Genomic DNA, 25926 nt, shown 5'->3' with positions numbered 1-25926 from the left:
GGATCAGGCATTTGAAAAAGGAGAGAAACATAGAATTCAGGAGCCGGAGCAGCAAGATGCAAATACCATGCTAAAGGCAAACCAAAGACAGCCTTCATTTTTTTTTTTGTTGATGTTGTTCTCAACAGACATAAAGTCACTGCAAGCAGTAGCCATTGGGCTAATTAGAGCCTGGGAATAAGAGAGGGGAGAGAGCTCTCCAGTGGAGGAGGGAGAGCGAAGGGCAAAAAGACAGTAATTGAAGCCAAATAATGAATATGAAACTTGTAAGTAATGTTTAATTAAGTTATCCTACAACTGAGGCTTTTTGCAAATATTACCAAGGGATTCAAAGTAGTACATTAAGTGCCCAGGAAATCACTGAGCAGGGAACACAGACTGCCTTCCCTCCCTCCAGTCCACGCAGCTATTTAATCCACATCAGAGATCCCTGGCTGAAGGCTGAGGGGAGCTACACATGTGTGTCCTGAGCCCACTACCTCCGCCCTCTCTGTGCAGCTACCAATCACCACATGGGACTGGAGCCCACCCTCATGTTAGAATTGGAAACTTGTATTTGTCCAAAAACTCCAGGAGAAATGATCAGCCAAAACTTGAGAGGAGATACTCTCAAACCATAAAAGCCACCAAGGATAACTTTTCAGAACATAAAAAAGTATTTTTTTTTTAAAAAAAAGTATTTTTAAAGGAAGAAGGCCCCATAGAAAAATGGGAGAAGAATATGAACAGGTAATTCACAGAACAAAATAATCCAGTTAAAATATGGAACAACAAAATGATCAAGGTCACTAAGAATCAGAAAAATGTACAAGCTGTCATGCTATCATTTCATACCCACCAGATAAACAAAAACAACAACTGTGTTGGTGAGGACATGGACAGATAGGAACTTGCATATGATACACATCAGCACAGTCACGTTGAAGAGCCATTCAGCAACCCATAATAGAATAGAAGATGTACTAACCCTAGAGTACAGGAAATCCATTGCAACTATCTACCCTAGATCCTTAGCAATGTGACAGATATCTGCAAGGTAGAGTGATTTATACAGCAAAAATTAAAAGCAAATTAATATTCATCAACAAGACAAAGGACATATAAATTGAAGCATACACATGCAATGAAAAACTAATTAGCATCAAAAATCATTATATCATAATGCTATATGTCTCATTATATCTTTAAGCAAAAATTGTAAACAAAATAACAAAAAAAAGGAAGCAACAGAAAGAAAATATATACATTATGAAACAATTTAGGAAAATTTGTAAAGTCTATAGAACATAATATTTAGAGAGACCTATGTACTGAAAATGAAATGCACGTGAAGGATGAACACCCCACTGGATGCAGAGGTTGCCAGGGGTAGAGAATGAGAGATCCAGGGGAAGAGAACCCAACACGTGGTCATGTGATCTACTCATCTGTAAACCCGTTACACACTTTAAATATTTCGTAGAGTATTTAAAAATTAGTAACCGTTAGGTTTTAAAATAAGTAAAACTGACTCGATAAGATTATAAGCTTCTCAAGGGCTGGGGACTTGAAATAATCAGGAAAGAGAAGACCAAGGGTGTTGAGGGCCAAAACATAGGGTACAGGGGGACAGAGGAGGGGAGGGACTTCAGAAAGCATGAGATGTTTCTATGCAGCAATCTCTACCCAGAGGGCACCTGAACATCAGGTGAGCTGATGCCAGTCCAGTACTGGTCCACACTCAGCCTTCAGAAGCCATCACCAAAGCCAGGACAGGCAAGGTGATGTGGTCACCCACTCATTAGTTCTAGTGAGCAAAGGACTTGAGAGTGGGAGCAGGTAGGGGCTCCACTATAACCCTCTCTCCCTTCTATGTTTCAGCTGTCCCAAAGTCACTAGGTGTGTTCTGAGGACACACAGAGCTTCATTTCCTTGTCAGAACTGAAAATACCAGGTAGACAGTAGTTACAGAAACTCACATCATGGGCCAGAGGAGAGGTGACTGAGACCAAAGCCATTGACAGAAGTATCTGAAACTTTTTTAGTCAGATTTGGACGTGGAGACATGTCTTTGAAAAATCACACAAAAAATTAAGGTCCATTTTCATAAAGAATTGCCATGGTGAGCTCTTTACTAGATGAGCTACTTTAGTTTACAATTTCCTGACTTCTGGTTAAGTTGGGGCATTTCTTAACAACGTGCTCATTGCTCATTTAGATTTGCTCTCCTGCGATCTGCTTATTCATGTCCTTATGCCTGTTCTTTGGCTTAGTTGTCTTTTGGTAATTTTCAGAGCTCTTTGTAGGTTATAGCTGTGAATCTCATAGCAATGGAAATAATCTTTCCAAGTGGCAACTGAGCCAGAAGCCAGAGCACCAGGTCTGCAGCCCAGGGAAGGCGCATCTGGCTCCCCCAGGGACCCACAGGCAGCTGGTGTGGCTGCTCAGTCCAGAGCCAGGGACAGGACACGAGGTGGGAAGTAATCAAAGCCTACAGACCCACCCTCAGGGAGAGACGGAGCTGAGGGGAGATGTGACAGGCGACCCAGGAGGGACTGAGTACCTCAAGGCTCAGTTTCCTCAAAAGTCACAGCTAAGTCATCCCCCTCACCCTTCCCGCAGAGTACTCATATGGACTCTTAATAAGTGACACATGTAGGAGCTGCAGCGTGCTGGGTGGCAGAAAGGGGCAAATGTCACACTCTGATTACGTTGTAATTATAACATGATGGCTCATTATGAATTTTTCCAAACAAGTTCAGTATACCTTACCCCAAGCACAAGACTAGGCATGATTCAGATTTCAGAGTTTTTTTTTTATTTTTTTTAAATTTTGGGGGGAATTGGGAATATTTGCATAGACTTTACCAGAGGAGCATCCCTAATCCGAAAATGACACATCATCTGAGCAGGATCCAAACTCACGTGGGCACTCAAAAAAGTTCTGAATTTGAAGGCATTTGGAATTTCAAATTTGGGGATTAGGGATGCTCAACCTGTAAGAGAAATTAGCTGGAATCTCTCAACCCTGAAGTAATGATTTGCTGATTGTTCTTTCACGTGCACTTTTTTATGCACCACTACGATATCTAATAATACATCCACAAAAATCATATTACCATCAACACACCCTTTGAAGCAACTCCCCCGCCCCCACCCCCGGCATTCATTAGCTTTTCATCTCTGTGACCAAAATACTAAACAAGAACATGGTAGAGAGGGAAACGTTTATTTGGGGCTGACAGTTCAGAGGTTTAGTCTACGGTCAGCAGGTTCCATGGTTCTGGGTCTGAGGGGAGGCAAAACAGCATGGGGGAGAAAAGCTGCCGAGTTCAAGGCTACCGGGTAGCAAGGAGAGATGGAGAGAGAAGGAGACGCAGGGAAGAGGAACCCTACCAGGGAATGTCCCCACGACCCCCTCCAGCAACCACGCCCCACCCGCCTACAGTTACTGTTACCACCCAGTTAGTCTATTCAAACTACCGTTACAGCTCTCTAATGCAATAATTTCACCTCCAAACATTTCTGCATTAACACGGGAGCTTTGGGGGAACACCTCATATCCTAACTATAACACTCATACCTTTATTTTTTTGATGCTTTTATCTCTAAGACAGAGTCCCAAAAGGGGGGCTACTGGGTAGAAGGGGATATGCACTCTTCTATCTTAATAGCTATGGTCACATTGTTTTCCAGAAGAAAACCTCAATCTGTTTGCATTTCACAGCAGTGAGGGCAAAGTCCCCCACCCCTCATCTCCTCCAACAGCAGGCATTGGGCATCATGGTTGGTCTTTATGTTTGCCAGACTGTGCATGCAAAGTGATATGGCAGAACATCAAGGCTACTTTAGTTTGCAATTTCCTGACTTCTGGTTAAGTTTGGGCATTTCTTAACGGGCTCATTGCTCATTTATATTTGCTCTCCTGCGATCTGCTTATTCATATCCTTTTGCCTGTTCTTTGGCCTAGCTGTCTTTTGGTAATTTTAAGAGCTCTTTGTATGCTATAGCTGTGAATCTCATAGCAATGGAAATAATCTTTCCAAGCCTATTGATGGACTCTGTCTTCATTTTTACAGCACATTGGCCGGCCATGGGGGCAGGATAAGAATGCAAGATTCTGAAAGTTCAAGATCCAGGGACTGGCAGGGTCAGTTTCTGGTGAGCATCTCCCCTTGGGTTTTGCACCTGGCCACCTTCTTCCTGTGTCCTCGAAGGTCATTTCTCGATGCTGGTATAGAAAAAGAACTCTCAGCTACCTCTTCCATTTCTCATGAAGATACCAGCCCTACAGGATCAGAGCCCCATACCCATGACCTCATGTAACCATAATCACTTCCCTAAAACGTTGTCACACAGGATGGGGCTTCCATGAGCTTCCACGCATGACTTTGAGAGGACACGATTCAGTGCATTACAGATAGGCTTGCAGATGAGGATAAACCCAGAAAGGAAATGACAGCATGGTGTGTCTAAGCCACATTCATCCTCACAGTAATTTCCATGCTCCTGCTTGACAGGGGAACAGCTGGATGATTCCCAATCCCCAAAGAATGACACAGAAATAGCAGAAGAGCCCCTGAGCTTGAAAAGGTCATGGGCAGGGTGTCTCAACAGATGCCTGCATTCCCGTGGTCCAGCACAGGTCAGCACAACAGACACATCTCTCGGGACACCTGGAGGATCGATGCCCGAAGGCGATGTGGTGCTGTGATATATTAATACATACATTTTGGTCTCCAACCAGTTTCCTGTTTCCTGGCACACAGCTCCTAAAAGCCTTGGAATCTCTGAAATGATAAGTGTCCTTGTATGCTAATGAGATGACTGATGACGGGGGCTCCCCAGTAGCCTCAGAATAGGGTTACTGATTACCAGGGGAACCAACTCTGGGATTAGAAGTTTGGAACTTCCATAGGCTGAGATTGTGGCTCAGCAGCAGAGCACATGCAAGACCCTGAGTTCGATCCTCAGCACCACATAAAAATAAATAAATAAATGAATAATAAAGATATTGGGTCCAACTACAACTAAAAAATAAATATTTTTTAAAAAGAAGAAGTTTGGAACTCCCAACCCTCGCCCCCAACTCTTGAAGAGAGGGCCTGAAGATTGACATTGATCACCAATGGCCAGTGATTTAATCAGTCATACTGGACCAATGCGGCCTCCATAAAATCCCAAGATAAAGTTCAGGGAGCTTCCAGGCTGGTGAACAAGGACACATCCACATGCTTAGGGGTAGAACATTCCAGCCTCGTGGGGACAGTTAAGCTCTGTTGTGCTCAGGGCCCTCATGACCCTCGCCCTGTGCCTCTCTTGATCTGGCTATTCACCTCATCTGTTAAAACACCCTTTGCAATAAATCCGCAATAGTAACTAAACCGTTTTCCTGGATTTTATTTGCTGCTCTAGCAAATTATTGAAGCTAAGAAGGAGGTCGCAAAACCATCCTGCAGCCAGGTCAGACAGAAGCCTGGGTAACCTGGGACCCTAGGTAGGCATCTGAAATGGGAGTCGGGTGGGGGCAGTCTGGTAGGATTGATCCATTTCTGCCTTTAGCTGGTCAGGGATTTACCCCTGCTCCCGTGGTGTCAGCACTGAATCAAATTGTAGGATACCAGGCTGGTTTTGGAGAATTAGCCAAAGTGGGAAAAACTCCCCACATTTGGTCACAGAGGTTCTGCACTGAATGGGAGTAGAACAGAAGAGACACTGCCACTCATTTGTTTCTTCCTATTCTATCAATAACACTCTCAGTTTCCTCAACAACACTGTCCGCGGCCTCCAATGTGCCACCTGGAGCCCCTTGAGGAGGGACTCACAGGCTGCATTGGCAGGAAGCCTCAGCTCAGCCCCTCAGGGTCTGTCCAGCTGCAGAGCAGCCTTTCCCAGTGTGGCCCACGACTGATAGAGGCATGGCCATCTCAGCCAGATTCAGGACAACCTGGGAGGTCATTTTGTCACAGGAAAAGAGATGTCTCTGGAGAAGGGTCTGAGGAGTTCCCAGAGCAGAGGGGAAGCTTGTGTCAGGACCAGTGGGGTTCTTGGCATACGTGATGGAAAAGAATATCAGCCCAAGCCAGACAAAGGCACAGACAAAGGTTGACTTAGAAAGTAGATCCACATGCAAGGGAGGATGTGGGCTGTCTCCAGAGTGAGGAGCCCCGCCTTGGACTGGGGGGTCCAAAATTTATAGAAGGGCTGTGGTTAGGAACCGGGCTGGGGTGGAGCCAAGGGGGAGCTGACCAGTTTTCGCCACGCGAGTGTCTTTCTCTCCTTTTACAAGGGCATGGACCATGAGCATGTCACTCAAGATTTACTGTGCTTTCTGCATCTCACTGGCTCCTGGACATTTCCTTTAAGACTCAGTCTCCCTCCCTCTCCCCCACCCAAATGCCTATCTGGATTTCAGCTGCAGTGTGTCCCAGGGGGACAGAGGCTACCTTTAAGGCTGCATCACTCTGAGATTTCTCCTCTGCCCCCGTCCACTCCTGACCCTGTCCGCCACAGATGAGCTGACTAAGAACATTTTCCTAATAAACCATCTGCATCCCAGGGGCCCCTCCCAGGACAGCTCCATATCATGTTGTTAAAGACCCAAGTCTGAGAGAGGCCAGTTGGTAACATAGTTCCATCCAATGGCATCGGAGACCAAGCAGGCCCGGACCGGGCAGGGCTGGTCCCATGTGAGGGGCACTGCCATCTGCCTCCACTTCTCCACGAGGCCTTCCAAGGGCACACTTCCTATACACAAATCCCCTGTCCCTAGCCACCCACTTTGCATTCCCACCCAATCTCCTCTCAAAAGCCATGGTTAGCAGTGACCTTAATGGGAAATGAGGGCCCCTGCTTCCTGAGTCAAATGTCCCGTGGCAAATTACTTCCACAGACTTATTTAACCCAACCCGCCAATTTAATCCCCATGAAGATGGTTGTGCTAATTTAGTTATTTGTGGTTGTCAAACAAAGATGGGGGACCCTCCCGGCTTGGACCAGTGCCCAAGGAACTACTTCGCCACTGCTCAGGAACCCACGCCTACCCACAGCTAAGAGCTCATCAGTCACCAAGCAGAAACACAAGAGGTGACGCTTACTTGAAGTTTGACGTTCTGATTCTCAGACTTGCCAGCGTAGGCTCTCATGGGCCACATCGTGAAGTCGAGAGATGCAAACTGCCGACTCCCCTGAACCCCCTTTACAATGCAGTGTAGGGCAGAGAGGCACAAGTTCCAAGGCCTGGATTCTGTTGGCTGCTTCCTTCGGTGACTGCACAGATGTGTGATATTTCACACCACTTCACTTCGCCTCTCTTGGACTCAATTTCCTCACTGAAGCGTGGAGAGGCTTGGACTTAAAGTTCCAGCTCACAAGGAATCCCTGATGTTTTCTCTCACAGCAACGTTTCAGATATTCTATGTTTTATTTTCCAGAATTGACACATTTGAGCTCCTGGCCTGCTTGGGTCCTCAGAGAAAGCTAAAAGTGACTGGCTGCTGTTTTCTTCTGTTGGATCAGATCCCCCAATGTAATTCCTCCCAGACTTTCGTTTCCTGGGGTTTTATCTCTGAATACTCCAAAATGTTGGTGTTCCTCGGACGGACGTGAGCACTGAATAGTAAGTCCATCTGGATCTGATCATGCTTAATAGTTTGCCCTCAACCTGAGAAGTTTATCGGTTCTCCTGGAGCGGCACCGCCAAGCCATTAGCATCTTTACATTACAATTTGCAAATCTTTTTATTCTGGAGAATTTTTTTTTGGCGGGGGGGGGATAATTCAACTTGATTTGCACAACAATCCCATAGTTACAATCATTTCACAGGAAGCTGAGGCTTGTGAGCAAGGAAAGTAAACCAGATCACTTGGTTCCTGGTTTAGAGTTGAAAACTTATTTGTGAAATGCACTTAATTTTATTTGGGGGACAAGTGATGCAGGTGACGTTCTCAACGTGAGCTGGTGGCAGGCCTGGAGTGGTCGTTGTTCGCACACACACACACACACACGCACGCACATACACAACACGGAGGAGGCACACTCATGGACACACCACAGTCTCTTCCTGTGCATGTGCCCCCTACTCACTCATTGCCATCAGTGCAATTGTCATGGCGGAAACTGGAGAGGGGACTGCAAGGACACGAGAGGAATTACAGGAAAGACTTGAAAGTGCCACAGACATGGCCTCTGGAGATTTCCTAGGAATCCCCCATGTTCCTGCATCATTGCATTATTGAATATAGATATTCACTCCAGCACAGCTGATTTCTTCTCCTCCCTCCCAGAAAACTTTTCTCTGACAACTCTACCTAAATGAGGAAACTCCCTGCCATTATTCTCCATCTTGCATTCAGTTTTTATAGCACATAAGTGCATTTTTTTTGTGTGTGTTTTGTTTATTTACCTGTTCACTATCTGTCTCTCCTACAGAATTATAAACTCCTTAAAGGTAGGAATTCAGGCTGCCTTGTTCATTTTGGATTGCCAGCATCCGACACAATGGCCAGCATGTATTTCAATATTTGATGACTTTTTATTGGATAAATCAACTTGATTTGCACAACAATCCCATAGTCACAGTCATTTCACAGGTGAGGAGACTGAGGCTTGTCAGTTGCCATTTCCCAACAGCTGGCCAGTGGCAGAACCAGGGTTCTAATTTTCGTATAGTCTTTTCACAATGTCACTATTTCAAACCGTCATCCTATGTGTAGTCCGGTGACCTCCACAGTAACTCCCCGTGTCAGGGACAGGACATGCACATGTTCACAGAAGACTTTGAACTTGCCCCACTCACCCAGCTTATGAGCTGGTGGTGAGTTTGACTGTACTAAGCATGTTAGACTTAAGTGCGCCTGACTTACAAATAACCAAGTGAAAGCAGCTGGCCTTCTCAGGGCCTCAAAGATGGGCATAGACAAAGCAAAGATAGCAGAATGTTGGCACGGGAAGAGATATTTTGCAGACAGGAAAAGTGAGGCCCCATTGAATGGGAGTGGCTTGCCCAAGGTGGCTTGGAGGAGAACCATACTAGAACCCAGGCAGTTCTCCTGCCCAGTCCAGTGCTCTCCCTAAGATTCACCACAGGGAACACAATGGATTTTGTCTTAGACATCCTATCATCATGGGTCGACAAGGGTGGCTTCCTCATCCCACTTTTCAGAGCATGGTCCCAGAACAGGGCATGTTGGGAAGCCCACTCTGAGTTCCTAAGGGTTTCACGTGAGAAGTTGGACTTCAGGTGATTTTGCAAATGACTGGGGGTTAGGACTACAACATATCTTTTAAGGGGGACATAATTCAACCCATGATAACAGTGCAGCAATGTAAGTGGCCAGCCAAAGGCAGGGAACATTCCAGCATCCAGGGTTCTTTGACCATTCTCTGCCTCACTTCCCTCTGCTAAAACTGTGGGGAAATTTTTGCTGGATCCACCTGTGGACTTGCTTTGTTTCCGATGTCCTTTTTCCTACTTCCTGCTTCCTCGTGCTGTGGATGTCTCTGTCCCTACAGTGTGCTCCTTCCCAGAACACTTGCATGTCAAGGCCGACTCTATGAAAGACGCGACAGACTTCAAGATCCAAGGAAGTGTCTCCCTTACGGTGGTATTTCAGACACAACAGTGAAGGAGGAGAGGTGTGTAAGAGAGAGAGAGAGGATGAGAGCGAGGTAGGGTTGGGACATCAGGTCAGGCCAGCTACTTTCTCCACCTCCTGCCTCCTGGGGACATCATGTGGTCAGAGGAAATCCCAAGTGACGGGATGTGAGAGGACCCAGTGCAACAGATTGCAGTGTGGCACCTTCAGCTGCAAGGGAGTCTCAGCCTGATGGCTGCGCCCAGAGAGGGTTAATAGGAGCACCCAGTCCCCAAGGAGCATGGGTGATGGACTGGGGTCAGGACCCGGGACCCCTGCTGAGTGAGGCTGGGCGGGGCTCTTCCCTCCTGCACACTCAGCTCCCCATCAGTCTCCTGAGGGTGGGGGTGTGAGGTGGATGGGGGAATGGAAGGCGGGTCTCTAGCCCCTTCCTCTTCGCACAGCCCGTAAGCATCTGTAATGACCCCTCCTTGCCAAGAAAAACCATCCACACCACAGCAAACGGGGAGAAAGGGCAGTGAGTGCCAGCCCAGCTTCATCTGCTTGCTCCTCTAAACAGAAATCACTTACCCTAAACGGCAATCAGTCCCCGATGGCCTCCTTTCCAAATGCCTTGTATGACAATGAGTGATTTGTAACAACATCCAATCAGGCGCACCTAACCTTCCTGTAATTGCCTGTCCTTTTCAGCCTTCTTAAAAGCTTTCCAGTGGAAAAGAACAGAAGCTCCTTGTCAGAAGCAGCTATTATACAGAGGAGAGAGACACCCCCACCCCTTGCCTCCTGTCCAGCCCATCTCTGCACCGCCCAGCCCCCACGCCCCCTGCAGGAGGAATGAGCATCTGGCTGACGTGGCCCTGGGCGCCGCAGCCACCTGCTGGTGTAAATCTCCCAGCTGTTCCCCACCCCACCAGGCGCCTTCCTGATTCCCAGAACCCCGGGGCCAGAGCAGCTCACAGCAGGCCCTGCAGAGCTCCTTTTCCCCTTCCAGACCAGAAAAAGGGGAGGACAGCAGCACTTTCAGTTCACGCTGGGCACCGTTATGAAAATGACCAGAACTGCACACTAGGAATGTCCCCTAGGAACATGACCCTGACACAGGGCAGGTGGTCAGGGCAGAGAGAGCTCCCCGCAGGCCCGGATCCCGGGCAAGTCACATTCCGTGCTCTGTGTTCTGAAAGGAAGGACAGTGGTCCCCTGCTGGCCTGGGAACGGGCGGAAATCAGGGAGAAATTTCCCACACAGCCAGTCCCCAGCATGGCAGACCGGGATGAGGCAGTGACCTGGATTCAGAAGGCCTGAGAACCGCGGCCAAGACAGGGAGAGAGCAGGAACCAGAGGGCTGGAGGAGTCTAGGCAGTAAAAAGAGGGATGAAAAGGCTCCGAGAGAGCAAGTCCTAGGAAGACCATGCACACAAACTCCATGGTGACACCATTTGCTATCTCGAAATACTTTTGGAATTTTCCCACCATCATCTTCTACAGTCATTCTCTGTCTTCACCTACTTGTTCCAGGTAGATCACCCCCATTCTGCTATAACCTCCATTCTTTCTCAGACTCAGTTTCTACACCTGTCCACATCTGTACCTTCCTTCCCACCCCAACACTCCCCAGACTTCAAATCTCTTAAAGATGGGGATTGTGCTTCTCCATTTTTGAGTCTCTAAAGCTGCTCATGGCTATTGGAAGTAGTAGGCACTCAAGAAATGTAGAAATAAAGGAGAGGGAAGGAGGAAGGAAAGAAGGGGAGAGGGAGAGAGAGAGAAACATTGCTCAAGTCCAGGACTCAAATGTGGACCAAGCCCCAAGAGGAATTCATCCCTTTATATGGCAAAGAGCAGATGTTTTCCACCCGAACAACAGCATAAAACTCAGCTTCCCTATCTGTTCCTCAGTTTTCTTATCTTTAGAAATGGGGGTGATGGTAGTGCTTACCTTGGGGCACTTGTGAAGCTTAAATAAATTAGTGCATGCAAAGCTCTGGGAGTACTGCCTGTCACATGGCAAGCAACAAATCCTCCTTAGCCAGTGTCTCTTCCATTCGCATTTCCATGGGAATTGCTCCTCCAGGCCCCTCCTTGCAAGCCCACACCTAGCTGCAAGACCCACCTCCACCTTCCTGGTAGATTCTTCCTCCAGGTAAGGCAGACAGGGCCCACTCGCATTTTACATTTCGTTAAATTGTCTCCTATTGCGTGTACTTGAATGTGTGATTTATTGGTAGAGCTGTGTGTGTGTTTGTAGCTCCTATCTTAATGACAGTCGGCAACTGATTGCAAACAGAAGCCACAAGAATGCCTCATCTATACCTCTTTGTCTGAAATCAAAGAAATGTTCTGGGTGAGCAAAGTTACCAGGTAACTGAACTTCATCTTTCCAAGTACCATCTTTTATTACTTTGACCATTGTTGGTGACATTTTCCAGACAGGGCGACCCCATCATTACTGTGACCTCTGTTGGTGGCAGCCTTGGTATAAGGGCAATGGACCCCAAGCCAAGACTCTGTCCTTGAATCTCTCTGGACCTCACCATCATCTGTAAAACCATGCCATGCCTCGTGCAGTTGTTGACAGGATTCGAGGATACCGTAGAAGCTGGGACAGTGCTTCAGATGCTCTGAAGTGCTGTGTAAATGTGGGGAATTATTTAGGCTGCAGAGTCACTTGCCCCTACATGCAGTGACCCCGCCCTGCTGCGCTGAGCTGCAGTTTCTTCTAAGGCCTCCATTTGCTGTCAGCTTGTCCAGCCGGAGTCTCTTCCACGCCTCACCCTGTTGTGTTTATAGGACTCTTTGCCCCATTGCCACCACATCTGGTCTATCCCACTGTCAGCCAACATGCCAAAGAAAATCAATGCCTGACTTACTAAGCAGTATCCAGCATGCCCTTCTTGCAGGGGCAGAGAAATCAGACCCTCGGGGAGCTGGGCTGGGTCCTGGGAAGCATTCAGTTCAATCCTCCAGGATGGGAAATCCGAACCCCAGGACAGGAAGTGATTTGTGTAAGATCCGACAGGCAGAACTGGGACTAGAATTTCAGCCTCTTGATTTCCAACCCCAACAACCCCTCTCTCTCCTAGAGGAGGCTGTCCACATAGGCTGTGTGATAAGGGGCAGGGACCTAGTGCTTTGGATTGTTTTCATATTTACATGCAACTTTGCAAACAAGATCCACGCAGCTATGACTATATGAGACCCAGAGCTTCTCAGGCAGCCCAAAGAAGGCCAGGCTATGCTTTGAGGGACTGAGGATGAATTCATGGATCTTTAAAAACGGATATGAAACTATTGAGACCTGAGTTCTGCCACCATCCCCTCTCCTCGGTATCACCCCAGCAGTAACTCCAATCTCCCTTCTCCCTTTGTGGTCTGTGGATCAGCTGCATCTGCTGGATGCTCTTTAGACACACAAACCTTGGCTCCACCTAAGACCTGCCAAATCAGCCTCAGCAGGAGGTACCGAGGAGCTCCAAGGCATACCCCAGCCTGAGGAGTGCTGGGGTCCTGGTGGAATTGACCACTTCTGTCCTCCTCTGTCCCACCCTCAGGAACAGCCATGTCAACACCCAGAGACCCTTCAGGGAACCACGGGCTACCTGGACTTGCCTACTTTGCAGGGTAGCCTCCGTCTGTTAGCAGAAGCCTTTGTGCTACCCCCCCTGAGGGGGCCGGGGTCGATATTCACGGGAAGTTTTCAGGAAGAGAAAAAGGAAATTGTGCCTTTCTACCACGAAGAAAGCCATTACCAGACCACTCAGCCAGGAAGGAGGCCCGGGTGAGAGTCTCCGCACCTCCCAGGCTTCCCCCTCCTTAGACCCACTTAATCACTTTTTTCTCTCCTTATACCAACTTAACCTTGGAAATTGACACAGCTTTCGAATGCGTCTGGTAACCTCCCTGGGACCTTGTCCAGACTGTGCAATGGCGGGAGACAGGCCAAGAACTCCCGCAGGCCTTTCTGTGGCTACAACCAATCTGCACCTGTTGCTGGGAAACTGGGTTCAGAGAGGGAGGGAGGAAGACCTTTGGTGCATTGGGAGGGCAGAACCCTTGGACTTCAAAGTGTTCTTAGCCCTGCTGGATACTGAGCTGAAACAATGGCTGAGGCCACAATGGGAGGAGCTGTCCCTTGCTCCCTGCCCCAGGCTTGTTAGGGACCTTGGAGAAAATCAAAACAAATCCTGTTTTTCCCCTGGATCCGTGCCTTTGGCTTATGAGGAGTTTCCAGACAGCTGAAGTTCACCCTTGCAGACCCCAAATTCATTTTAATTTAGTTGTTTAGGTTGGACATTTTTCTGAATAGGATGATATTCCTCTGTTTTCTGAAACCGAGTTTACAAATTGCAAATTGCTTTTGGTCATTCATACACATCACTAGGACAGAGCCCCACTGGGAGAGCCCCACTCTCTGCCACCGTAGTGTTCCCAGTACTGAGCCTGATGCCCAGCATCTGCGAGATGCTCAGAAAAATATGTCAAGCATTTTCCATGGCACAGTGCTCTGGGGACATGGGGACAAAGGAATCACATTTCTCCCCCAGATAGAGCTCACAGGACAACCAGAGGAGTTCAGGAATGCCACACAGGTTCCAGCAGCCAATGAGCAAGAGCATAGGGACTCCACTGCACTGACCACCCCACCCTAGAGACACAGCACGTGTTTGAAAATTGGCCCTCCCTCTCTTTCAGCCTGTCAGTCTCCACTTAAGGCTGCATGGAACTGAAAACAGGAGGGGAAGTTAGAAACTGCCTATAAGAAGAGCAGACATGCAGCCCAGGTACCTCTACCCTCAGTGTCCACCACAGACAATAGCAGTTCTTGGTCACGGTACACTCAGTCCCCAGCCCTGCCAGCTCTGCCCATTCCAGGCTGTCATTCCAGCTAGAGAGCACTGGCCTTGACTCAGTTCAAGTGTCACATTCTGCAAGTGAGGACACCGAGCTCCAGAGGGGAGGTGATCTCCTAAGGGTGCATGGATCAGGGAAGCAAGAGAGAAGACCAGCCGCGAGTCCTCTCTAGTTACAGCTTGGAGCCCTCTAGTCCTTCCAGCTGTGCCTATTTTCTTTGTCTGTCACACACTCATTTCATTTCCCTCTTGGCTGGGAGACAAAAATAAAAACCAGATACAGGAACTTGCTAAAACTATCCCTAGAGTGAAAGGAGATGGGCTCTACTCTTATTTTCTTAACTGTATGTGTCATGAGGGAATGCAAATTAAAACAAGATGCCATCGCACGTGTATCAGATAGCCAAAATCCAAAACATGGACACCACCAAAGGCTAGCAAGGAGCAATTGGAGCTCTCGTTCATTGCAGATGGAAATGCAAAATGGGACAGTCATTTTTTTTATAGACAGTTTGTCAGTGTCTTACAGTGTTAAGCATAATCTTACCTTAAACCCAGCAATCACACCTCTTGATATTTACCCAGTTGAGTTGAAAATTTAGATCCACACAAAAACCTGCACAGGAATGTTTATGACAGCTTTATTCATAATTGCCAAAACTTAGAAGCAACCAAGATGTCCTTCAGTAGGTGAGTGGATCGACCTAGTCATACATACAATACCATGTACATATGGACAATACCATGTTTTTCTGAAACAAAGAGGAATGAACTGTGAAGCAAGGAAAAGACATGAAAAAAAAAACCTTACATGAACATTATTCAGTGAAAGAGGCCACATACATAATATGAATCCAATTATATGACATTCTGAAAAAGACAGACTAACTAAAGAAACAGTAAAAAGATCAGTGGTTGCCAGGATTTGGGGAAAATTGGTTCCTAGAGCACAGAGGAATTTGGGGGCAGTGAAACTATATAATATTTAATGGTGGATTCATGAGATCACGCAGTTCCCCGAATCTATATAACTGTACCACACAAAGAATGAACCCTAATGTGAACTCTAGACTTCAGTTAGTAATAATGCATCAATATTGGCTCATCTATTATAAAAATAATAACATCATTCAAGATATTATTAGTGGAAAGTATGTGGAAAGAGAGAGAGAATATATGGGCCCTCTATTTTCTGCTTAAGTTTTCTTTAAACCTCGAATTGCACTTAATTAAGGCTCTTAATTAAAAAAAAAAAAAAAAAACTATGCCCAGAGTGAAAATATATAGATAGTGTCCTATTTGTAAGATTCATGAACTTTAGCACCTGATCAGCACCGCTTAAGCAAGGAACAAGGAGACTGGCCCACTTGTCTCCATCATCCTGTCAAACATCACACTGCTCAGCAGGATCTAAGCTGCACCCTGAACCAGCCTCGGGATTCTCACACCTGTAGAATTAATTCTGAACCCCCTCACCACTAAATAGAGAAGCCTCTGTCACCTGAGGTCACCTGAGGTCAATCTGGGTACAGCTTCCAACTGGTATTTTAAACACCCCTTCCCTGCTGGCAGTTGGCAGAAGCAATGTTGTCATTGCCCTGGGGAATCTTCTAATTGAAAGGAGCAATTCCCTATGCCAAAGCCGAATCCTTCCTGCAGAGAGGCTGGCCCCTGCTCTCCTGGCCTGATCCTTGGTGGAATGTTGGTTAATAATCATGGGTTGCTCCACAGCAAGGTTGGGAAGTAAGACCTCTACTGCGGAAGCCGCTCCGGGCCGTGCCGCAGCCACGGGGCTGACAGATAGACAACACGTCACGTGCAGACACAGGCAGTAAAAGGCTCATCATCTCACTAAAACCGTCTCCATTCACCCTGTATTTTTCCACACATTTCATTTCCCATCATGGCTGACTGCCTAAAGCATTCATGTGAAAATAGCAGATTTTTGCCTGTGTGTTACTCCCTGTCTCCTCCCAATCATGCAGTTTATTGGATTCTCAGAAATGACATAAACACTTGGCATATCCAAGAGGAAGAAGCAGAGAGAAAAAAAAAAGAAATAAAATAGCCAGTGAGACCCTCATGGGAAGAGGGGTCAAGGCCTGTAACTGCTGGTAACGACGAAGTCAAAGATGCTAAGACTCGCCACAAGTCACCCTTGGAGCTGACGTCATGTTGTGGATAGAGAAACTGAGGCCCAGGAGACAAATTCCCCCAGGGTCTCTCCATGAAGGAAGATGGCTGGTGTGTGCTCTTCATGGGGTTTCTTTCTCATCAAACCCCCCAAACATGAAGAATTCTGAGAGGGGCCTATGAGTCACAGATTGGGCATATGGGGTCCCAGGAGTAGCTCATGGACATACTGTTTCCATCGAGGTATTTTAAGGGCATTCTGTGGGTGCCCCCGAGTCCAAGCTCATGGCCCAGTAGGATGAGAGGTGGGATGTGAAGGAAACAGAGCAAGAAAGATCACAGCTTGAACATGAACTCTATGCCCGGTGGGGCTAGGAGCTTGGGGTGTTTCCATAGTTTCCAGAATCACCATATAAAAATCTTAAAAAAAAAAAAAAAAAAACTCGGAGATCCCAAAGCTGGGTACCCCAGGAAATAGATACACGAATAGCCCACATGGACTCAGAGCTTTTGTTTGCTGGGCACTGTCCAAGCACTTACTGAAATCCTACAAGAACCCTTCAAGGCTGGTATTGTGCTCCCATTTGGTAGATGAGAAAACTGAGGCACCAGGAGGCTGCAGGAAGGTTCCTGGAACCACACAGCTAGTCTGTGGTTGGGGGATTTCATTCTAGAAGTAGGCCCCAGAGCTGAGGCCCTCCATGTGTGTGTGTCTCTCTCTCTCAACTGCCACTCACCTCAATGCAGACAGTGGTGTGAACCCTTTTCACTGATGGAGCCAGATGAATTCTTTTTAAAAGAGTTTCCCATACGTCATTTCAATGGATCCTCACAGCAAAACGGCAAAGCAGGAAGAGCAAAGATAATCATCCCCATTTAACAAAATAAACCAAAGCTCAGAAAAGGGGGTATTCCCACACGGCACAGCTGATAAAGGACAGAGAGGCAAGTGCTGCCCACACAGGCCACCTGCCCATCCCCGCTTCCTGTTGAGCCAGGGAATGCCCCTGGCTCTATCCCCAGTCCCACCCAGACCCCAAGTGGAAGGCCCACTCTTAGAATTGCACGGGTACGGAAGACGGGGTTTTCAACAAGGCGCCCCCCACCTCCACCACCTCCACCTCTGACTTCTTTTTCATTTTCTCCGAGTTCCTACCTCGCCAGCCATTCTCCTGGTTTGGCTGGTTTGGGGGACCACAGGAGAAGGAAGCCTCCTCATCTTCCCCCAAACCTCCTTCTCCTTCTTTCTCATTTCACCTCCAGGACACCTCCCCACTCCCCAGCTCACAACCACACGCCTTGAACGGCTCTCATCGGTGCGATGTGTTAAAATTGTGCAATGAGGGTGACATTTAGAGGCACGGTCCTGGAAGAAATCGCATGGATTTGGATATGTCGGAACACTAAATTTAACCAACCCAGAGGGCCCCGGGGGAATCAGGGAGGAGGGAGGAAGGGGTTTCATCCGGGGACTGGGGCTGCAGAATGCAGGTGCTCGCCATCCCTAGCGGCCCACCCTTGCTCATCAGGACAGGGGATGAGCTTCAATCAGCCCACATTCACCTAGCACCATTGTTAGGTGGGCGCTTGGAAAGGTCCTAATCATGTCCTCTATTGTCTGGTTTAACACAAAGCAGAGCAAAGCAGGGTCAGAGCTGCACATCTCTCAGCAGAAATCCCCGAGGTATGTTGATATATGTGTGTAGACACAGGAATATACAACACCATTCCCCTCCTGATTCACACACACACACACACACACACACATCAAGGGAGGTGCTACTGAAAGGAGCCAGCCAACCAACCTCAGCCCTTCGCCATGCAATGGGAAGAGTGACAGAGGCTTTGACTCCAGCTGTCCCCAAGCCCCTTCTTGAGAAACCGTCCAAAGACTCTGCATTGTCAAGCTGGCCAGTGTGCCCTCGCCTAGTTTGAGGAACCTGTGTGGATGCTGTTAAAACGAGGCAGAATCTCCAGGATTTCTCTCGTGCCTGTTTCTCATTTGGACAAGAGACCTGAAGTGCTGGTAACTCTAGCTTTACCGCTTTAGTCACTCAAGTAACTCTAGCTTTACCTCTTTCTCCTGTGCAGGAGTGTTTTGGAAATGAAGCAGAACCCTTTGAAAATAAGAAGAGGTTAGATCTGTCCATAAGATTTGAAAAGTAAATAAATGATCTACAAAGCTTTTCCCTCCACACGGAAATGCTGAAGCCCTTATAAAATGTCATACCCTAGGCGATTTTGTGGCTCAATAAGATGCAAAGCAGGAACCAGATGTAATAGAGTGAAGCAAATTATTGTCTTAACAGCTGGAATCAGGATACCTCTTAAAGACAGAACAGTCTTGGCTGGGGAAATTTCTCTTGAAAGACATGGCGTGGTGGATAGATGCCCCAGCAGCCCGGCTCTTCCCAGTGTGGCCATGCCTTCAGAGGAGGCTCACACGCTGACTCGGGGCTGGCCTACTGCACGGGTGTGAGATTCTCAAATCTCCCATCCTAGACAGGTGAACCCAGGATGACCCACAGACTGACAACCTATCCCCAGCCCAGATGGGTGGAGTCCTGCCATGATGACAGGGCCATCTGCTATGGCCTGCACATGGTTTGAGCATGTCCCCCAAGCACCACGTGTTAAAGATTAATCTGCATTGTGAAATATTAAGAGGTTGGAAATTTAATCCAACCGTGGGGCCTTTGGAAGGTGAGTAGGATGGAATAAACTCACCAGGGTGGAGCCCCCATGATTGACACGGGGGTCAAGACTGAGACGGAGAGAGGCCAGAGGGAAAACACAGATGTGTGTTCCTCATCTCTTGCTATGGGGTGACCTGTGCTGCCTCTGGACAGCAAGAAGGCTGTCACCAGGTGTGGGTCCTTGAACCTCTGGACTGTAAGCTAAACAGACCTCTCTTCCCTCTAAGCCTCAGGGAAACGAGGGGACTGCAAAGCTGACTCAGGCATCATCCAACTGATCCAGACTAGAATTTGGAGGTGGTTCATTACCCAGGGATCATCGATTAACACCGATGGCTGGGAAGGGGAGCCCAGAGGGAAAGGACCAGGGAAACACAAGGGGTTGTTGAACTTGAAGGAAGAAGAGAGAGAGGCAGATGAAGAGAAGCCAAGAAGGGAGAGGTCAAGGCCAAGAGAAGTCAATGGCAGAGGAGGTGAACATTCAAGGTAGCTCTCTCCAGTCTCCGCGTTCACGTTACCTCACTATGTCCATCTTCCATTCAGGAAAGTCTCCCTCCTACATAGAGGACTTGTGGTTTGAGCAGATGGGTGTGTAAGCAAGTGTGTACAAATCACAGAAGGAGGGTGAGTTACACATCTGAGTTAAGATGGCATAGGACAGAGACATTGAGAGGACATATAGATAACTTGGTGACATCACCAGCTCAGGAACAAGTCCTTCAGAAATCTGCAGAAATCCTGGAGAAAGTGTGGGGCTCTCTCCAGAAAATAAACAAGAGTTCATGCCAAGTTTTCTAGACTTTTGAGGACAGATATTCCCCCTGATGTCCAGGCTGAGTGTCCCCTCTTTGTGAACTCCATGCAAATGGGACAAGATTCAGAAACTACCAGACCTGGTACCTGTCTTAGTTCATCCTCACAAATGAGCTCTGAAAGCCAGCAACATTTATGCAGAACATGCACCACACACACACACACACACACACGCACACACTCACACACGCTCACACACCATACACACACGCCTCTGAGAGGATTTCTAGAAGTCTCTCAGACTAAGCGGAATGTATTATGAAGCTACTAAACTTAGTTTCGTAGATCCTCACTGCCTCATCCAAAGTCCACTATTGAACTTTATATGCACGATTTTATATTCTTGTCCTTAAAAGATCAGACAAGTTTCAAGCTCCATGAAGCTTGGATCCACCCCTTCTCTAACATTTCCAATCAACACATCTGGCTCTCAAAACAAATGGTCCTCACTTTGAATCAGATGGTAGCACTGGGCTGGACTATGCCCAGGAGTTGTACCCACCTGCCCAGCCTCCAAGAGCAAGGAGCCCACGACCCCACCTATGCCCCACAGGCCTGCTGACCTCCCTTTCTGCCCTCAGTTAAGACCACCCACGTGGGTCCACCCACAGCAGGTGGAGCAGGCAAGATCCCACAACATGTCAGTAAAGAGTCCAGAAATCCACGGTCTCTGTTCCTTTCTCCTTCCCTCTCCTCGCCTCCTCTCTCCACTCCTTCACCACTTTACTCTTCCTGGAACCTCTCTCTCACTCTCCTGGCTTCAAAAGCACACTTGCCTACATGATAGACACCCAGATCTCAACTCACCCACGACAGAGGCCTCTCTTCCAGGGAACAAGCAACTCACCACCCAATCCAGAGACTTCAGGGTAACAAACTTCTTCCTCTGTCCCCAGCCCCACATTCTACCAATCACAGAATTTTCCTCCCATCCGCCCTGTGATCGTCTACGCTCAGATTTACACCATGTCTTCCTAGACAGCTGTCCACTGACTGGTCCCTTGGATTCCAGTCTCAGCCTCCACTAATCATCCTCCACACTGAGCCAGCATGATTGTTCTGCAGTGAAAGTGTTATTCTAATTCTCCACAGTGGTCCTCCACTGGGCACCATCGGGTCAGCACCTTTATTTGGTAGCAGAGGTCATCCATGGACCACACCATGAGCCATGCCACCATGACCATGACCACCACCACCCCCCACTTCCACCCCTGATGCTTATGTCTATGATGTCTCACATCCATTTTCTCATCTCCCTTGGGCACCTGGCCTTTGTGGTTCTCACTGTCACTCTTTTTGAGGTGTCCTATGTCCCACTTCTATTCCCATTTCATTCACCTGGAAAATTCTTGCCCATCTGTCAAGGCCTAACGCAAGCCCATCCACTCTGCAGAGCCTTCTCAGGTGTCCACCCACACCTCCTGCCCCATGGACTACTCACTGCCTCCTTGGAGCTCTGAGCCACTGCCTTTATCACACCTGGTATTCAACATGAATGTGTTGACTACATGCCACCTGGGGTCACCTGGGTCCCTCTAAGATTGACTCAGACCCCAGTTCATGACCAATCCAAAGTGGGAATCCAAAGTCAACCTGCAGTGTTCTAAGAGTTCCTGGAAAGCTACACTCTTGTGGTCACCAGTGATTCTGGGCTTGTGTCTTCATTGACCTGAATGAATCAAGGGGTAGATAAATAAGTAGATAGTCACTCAAAGCACCAGTGAGCATTTCACTATCCTTGTGTGTGAGAGTGGTGCTCGGCATGGAACCCAGGGCCTCGTGCATGCTGGGCAAGCAGGCGGTCCACCACTGAGTTACACCCCCATCGAGTCACACCCCAAATCTTGTGGAATATTCTTTTGGATGTCCTCAGGCCACCCACAGCAGGACATTTCCTCACAACATCTTCACTGTGGGAGTCCAGAGATTAACACCCATCCCTGGCTTCTCTCTTCCCACTCTCCCCTTCCTTACACCCACCAGCATGCCACCAAGAGTCCAAATTCTCCCTTCCTAGTAGGTCTGCCAGCCCAGCACTGCTGCAGAATCACATTATCACAACAAAACCCATGAAGGCCCTTCCCTTACTTAGAACACAGTGGTGGCCATAAAAAGGGGGGAAAAATGGCTTCTTCCCAACTTGCCATGTCCCCCATAGACTCTGCCCTCCTGACAGCAGAACAGAGCCTCATTCGCCTTACTGTCTCCCATGCTTAGCTCAGTGTCCCACACATAGAATGAATGCAATAAATAATAGTTGGATTAATTATTTTTTTTAAAAAAGAGAGAGAGTTTTTTTAATTTTTTTTTTTTTTTTTTAGTTTTCGGTGGACACAAAATCTTTATTTTATTTTTATGTGGTGCTGAGGATCGAACCCAGCACCCCGCCCATGCCAGGTGAGCGTGCTACCGCTTGAGCCACAACTCAGCCCTTGAATTAATTATTGACTTAGTTTACCAGTCACTCTGCAGCCCAGTTCAGCCCTGGTGACCAAGTGAGACAGTGCAGGGGTGGAAGCCCGGAGCCAGGTGTCTAAGATGTGTGGGAATTCCTGGCTGGGAGAGCTTCTCTCCCCACCAACATCGTGAACCACATTCCCACCCACACCCCCAAGACTGGCCTCTTTCCCATCCCATGCATCACCTCAGCCACCTTCAGTGGTGGTTCAGCATATTTCTGCGTGAAATAAATGTTATTTTCTGGTGCACCCAGGTTTCATTAGTCTTCCTGTCAGCGAGAATCAAAGCAAGAGAGGAGAGCACTTGGCACAAAGTGGCTTCCTGCTTACACCAGGCAGAAAAGGGTAACGCTACCCAGGCGGAGAGAGGCAGGCAGGGAGAGAGAGTCGGAAAACTAACTTCCTCATTTAATCAAGTCGAAACATGGATTATATGAGGTTGAAAAACAGTTACCTTGTTCTCTCACCAGCCTCTTGCTCAGTCTGGGGCTATAAAACCCTTTGCGATTTTATCTTTTCATAAACTTTTATTGAATCTGATGTTCAAGGGGCCATGGAGGATCATCCAATTAAACTCCCCCCTCTAATCCTACTCTTAAACCCCAGCACTAAACTGATGAGAGATTAAAAGCCAATAAAGATGACAAATGAGAGGTGATCTGTAGGTTGATAAGGAAAATGGAGTCGGGCGCAGATTTGCCAGAGAGGAGCAAGGTCCGGTGCCGGACTCCATCGGGCCAGAGGGGCTCACATGGGGGCAAGCTCAAAGGATTCTGAAGCGAGGCGGCCTGGGTGCCTGTGCTATTGATGCTGTGATCTGGGCTAAGATGATCTGCCCAGGACAGGGTTCAACACAGGAAGAGGGTTGGACTTGTCATTGACCCAGAGGGTTGAAATACCAGCTCTGATCTTGCTGGCTGCCAAACTACCGGTGATGCCAACATGCATTCACAGCAGAAGTGCTGTCTTATTGAGAGCTGTATTTGTACCTGTCTCTTATGAACACCAGGTGTGTGCCAGGCACCCTTACATGCACTCTGCTGCCATTCTGCTATGGATTAAGTCCCGTGGGAGAGCAGTGCTACCCTAGCATGTACACTAGCAAACCAAGGTTCAGGGTAAGTCAGCAATTTTCTGAAAGGTCCTCACCAAGACCAGAACCTCATCTTTCCAAGAAAATCATCTCTACACTTCACAATGTACATTGAGGATGTACAAGAAATGATGATGGTGTAGGCTTCACAGTAGACACTCAAGAAGTTCTTTCCTCCTTTCCTCAGAGCCACATGTTACATTTCAGCAGCTCAAAGGACCCCATGTATTCTTTACCGTCCCCCTCCCAGTGCAATCTGCAACTGGAAGGTGAGAGTTGTTTTTAACCTCCGTTTAAGAGAGTAGATATCAGTTCATTCCATCATTTCACAGGCATCTAAGAAAACATTCTCTGCCAGATTCATAAATATGTATTAAACTAATCCTCACATCAGTCCTAAGAAATAGGAATTATTTCCTCATTTTAATTAATAAGTAAATAGAGGCCTACAGAATCCAAATCATTCTCCCAGGATCACAAAGCTCGTCAGAGACAGGTGGAATTCAGACTCAAGTGCGCCCTGACCCCAAGGAGGTGCTCCTTCCACCTTGTTCCACCCCTCAGTATCCAGAGCGTGGGGATGAGGCAGAGACTGGACCCCAGAACCCAACAGGGCCACACAGTCTGCACCGTGGGGGACACTCCACCACCGTGGCTTCTCCAGAGGAGGACATGTCAAGAGAGGACCCGGGCTGAAGGTCAGGGGTCCTGGGCTTACGGGGGTCTTGAGTTATGGACAAAAGGATGGAGTGAGCCAAAGTACAGAGAAAGAGAGGAGAGTCCAGCAGGAAGTTCTGGGGAACCCAAGCTGGGCTGCACCGTGTACGTTTCAGGACAGGACGGTCTAGGGCACGTGAGGACCCCCTGAATCAGGACCTCATAGGCCACAGGAGACGGAAGGGAGATGGCAGGTAGGAGCTGCACATCACACGTCCTCCCCGCCTCTCAGGACCTCGTCCCTCCCCGGGGGCCACAGTTCAAGTGCTCTTGTAAACCAAGAGACATGACAACGGTCCTCACAGTGTGACAGACGAGGCCAGTGTCCCCAGGGCCGAGCGGACCCAGGAGTGGCAGAAAAGTGGCCAGGCAGCCAATCCCGAGGGCCCCTCCCACTCTGAGGCCCCTCCCCTCTTCTGTGTTTCCCGCTGCTCCTGTGGGGATACGGGGCAAAGGGGGTGACTCCTTCTCACGGGCAACCCCAACCCTCAGGCACGAATTCACTTTGGCTTCAGTTGCCGGGCCCTGCAGGCTTCTGGGTCTCTCCCATCCCCACACACCTGCATCTCAGCAAGGAAGGGAAACCCACCTCTCCTGGGCACTCGGAGGCACCACCCATACCATCTCACTGTGCTCTGCACCTCAGATGAGCCTTGTTTTCACAGATGACAAAAAAAAAAAAAAAAATCCTGAAGCTCAGAGTAATAGGCTCAAGGCCACCCATTTGGTTCCGTCTCATTTGTCTGACTCCAAAGGCATGAAGCGTCTTCACTACATCAGTGGTGCTCAGCCCTAGCTGGACCTGGGGAGTCCCCGCCCCCAACACAGTCCCGCAGCCACCAGCCACACGGAAGCCTTAGAAACCGCTCAGCTTCAGTCAGTGTTGAGGCCCAGCGTGCGGATGTTGGCTTTGTGCTTAGACAATAGCCCTTGAGTTCTATTCAATCCCACCCTGTCCGCAGCCTCCGCTCCCACCTAGTAAGCCCAGTCCTTGGCTCTGACTTTTTTTTTACAAGTTAATATTCATTTCATCACATTTAATTAACACAGGGAGACTGGAGCTGTCTCAGCATTGCACCCAGCTAGCAGGAGCCCGCGCCTCCCTTGGAGTTCAATCACAGCGCTGTCTTACGCAATTAGCTTCCTTCCCCCTGATCTGAAGGGTCTGTGCCCATAAATATCAACCAATTTTATTGATATTTGTAATTAAAACCACCCAACGGGTCACACTCGGTTGAACAAGTTTGCAACACACACATCCATAATGGGAACATGAGCTATTTGTATGTGACATTTGATAGATAATAATCCTGGGCATTTCTCATTTTCAGAACATCCTATGGGTACCAGCTAATTAGCCTAGCGTGTCTCCCGGGAAGGAGGGTGTTCTTTCACATACCCCTTTGATTGCCTTTGTTTCCCAAGTTTCAGGAAACCCAAGGACCAAGAAAGTGGGTGATAGGCAAACACCACAGAGAAAAATCCCCGGGCCTAGGGTCAACCTTGCCACCTCCCAAAGCTTCTTCTTGCAGCTTCTCTCTGTATCCTTCTCAGGAACCTAAAAACAAAGCAAAACTAACAAAAACAATGACA

This window comes from Urocitellus parryii, chromosome 14 (assembly GCF_045843805.1).
Source record: "Urocitellus parryii isolate mUroPar1 chromosome 14, mUroPar1.hap1, whole genome shotgun sequence".
In the NCBI taxonomy this organism is placed as follows: domain Eukaryota; kingdom Metazoa; phylum Chordata; class Mammalia; order Rodentia; family Sciuridae; genus Urocitellus; species Urocitellus parryii.
Note: the sequence above shows the minus strand (reverse complement) of the source record.